This window comes from Lagopus leucura, unplaced genomic scaffold, assembly GCF_019238085.1.
Source record: "Lagopus leucura isolate 7727_CA_CO unplaced genomic scaffold, USGS_WTPT01 Super-Scaffold_73, whole genome shotgun sequence".
Lineage (NCBI taxonomy): Eukaryota > Metazoa > Chordata > Aves > Galliformes > Phasianidae > Lagopus > Lagopus leucura.
In genome coordinates this window covers 71,417,911-71,420,388 of record NW_024962252.1, presented here as the reverse complement: position 1 = coordinate 71,420,388, position 2,478 = coordinate 71,417,911, and positions in this window count along the sequence as shown.

The window sequence follows — 2,478 nt, the reverse complement described above, 5'->3', positions numbered from 1 at the left end:
AAAACTTCTGGTCAAAGGAATGTGAGCAAAGGACCATGTACTTCGTTTCATCAGCAAAGAAAAAGCACTTAAATGAATGTAAAAAACCCGCAAAGCAGAACAAAGTAATACCTTTCCATTTTTCAGCGATAAGAAACTGTCCACAAGGAAAGTATCTTGTCCATCACTAGATGTGTCCCATGTAACCTTAATAAAGGTCACTGCTGTCTGCAGCAGACATCTTAAAAATAAATAATCACGGTTATGATCACATTATCTTAGTATTACAACAGGCAGATTTCCTTTCCACTTTCACATTCGACTTAAACAACATTAACATTGTGCCCTCAAGACAAGCAAGAAACAAAATTTACCTGACAAAATTCAAGACCCACGTTTTTCATTTTGCACTGAAATTTCATTTCTACTTGATGAAAGTTTGTACAGTTTCTGTACTGACTTCATCTCGAGGGATAATTTAAACATGAAATATTAAAAATTAACACTGCTATCAAAATGAGAAAATAATTCCAAATCCATAGAGATTGTTGTTAGTACAATACAGTAATAACCCAATAAAGAACACTTGATAGAATGATGGGACAAGTCAGTAAATTAAAGCTTGGATGCATCAGAGCTGAGAGTGCTTCAATAGAGAGCTTTGCTTCTAGGCCTTTCCTGACTGAACAGGGCAGATTTTGCTGGGCAGATTGCTATTTTAAGTGAACCTGCTGACCCCCACTGACCATTAGTGACACAGCTGGAGAAGCAGGCTGCACGTGGGCTTCGTACCAGCTGGAACTTCAGGAATTACAGCTTGCATCTTAAATCGGCCCTTTGGAAATGAGGGGGCAGCTGCTGAAAACAATGCTGTGTACAACCAACGCTGTTGCTGAGCACACACATTACCACCTTCTTCTGTGCTAGCTGCAGTTTCCAAGCAACATGCATGCGGAAAGAATAGCCAAGGTAATCTAGACTGGAAGCAACAAAGATGTGAACTACTGCTATAAAATCACCACAGCAAGATGAAGGATACAATTACCTGGCAAGGTCAGTAGCAGATATTCTTTACCACTAGTTATCTATACAGTTGTCTGCACTGCTGAGAGTACAACTACATTATTATTTTTCACTCTAGGGGAATTGATTGCAATATTGTTTTCTTTTTTTCCTTAACTGAGACAACATATTTCAGGAATTCTTGACCAACTTGGGACACGCTGCCTAGAGCGCCCATCACTCACCATTTGATTTTAGCAGCAAGTGAATAATCTTATCAAATAAAACAACTGAATTCCATAGAAAAAGTTGGATTTTAAAACCAAAGCTTCTGAAGTAAATTATACAAATACCTACCTTTAAGTAACTTTTAATTCAGTGACTTTAATTCACTGAATTCACACAGGAGACTTCTAGGACATTTCATATAAAAAATTGAACAGACCTTTGGTAAAAATGCAGGCGCTTGCCAGTAATTACTCTTGAGTGTCCTTCTTATGGCTATCTCACAGAAAATAAAGCTCCCTCAAAGAATTCAAGATTCAATAATGGAACTGGAAAAAGGATGCATAAGAGAATTTGAAATACATAGAACTCATCAGAAACACACAGTTGCATTGCTCTTTTTACTCACGTGCTTTGAGATTTGTAAAGATTTCTAAGTACATATAATATTTCCTACCTTTGGGAGTTGATGTTTAATGCCAGCATCCTACATACATGGTAAATGGGTATTTTTCATAATCTGAATAGGTACTTTTAATAAGTCTAATGAAGAACATCATAACCCATGCACATGCTTACCACTGAAGTTGGTTTTGGTTTTTAGGGCTTAGTTTGAATAGATCCCATCTGGAGACAAAATGAGTTTCACCATTTTAAAAAAGAAATAACAAAATGGGGTCATCTCCCTCCCTTGGTTAATTTCCAGTTACCAATAATCAAAAGTAAGCATTTTTACAGAAAAACATGCTATAATGACCTGTTAACACATCTGCTAAAGAAATAAATGGTCTCTTGTTTGTTATAGGAGCTACTAATCAAGTATAACTACAACAGTAACCCTTCCCTAACTATAACATACTTATGCAGGTCTCTTATTCCTGATCTCATGTATCTCATGTAAGTATCTGATGGCCGTCAGGTGCAGAGAAAGAAGAGGAGGGATGAAAGATCTTTAAGCTCAGAAAAGTTCAGCAATAAAGAGGCACAAAAGAAAATGCTGAGGTATGTAGGAAAAAAGTCAAAGTGTTATGAGAACTTTCTTAAAAAAGTTTTCATACTTTTTTTTTTCCTTTTAGCTGAGCAAAATGAATCAATTTAAACAATTTTGAAACAAAAGACATTTCTCTCTTTAGACTCTTATTTGCCAGTTGTTTTCACATATACAGTATTAAAACCCGGTATAGAATTAATAGAAATTCAGCCTAGAAAAACTCCTATGATTCTACTAGTATTCCTTATTTTCTAATGTAAATTTTAAGACTGGCAAAATGA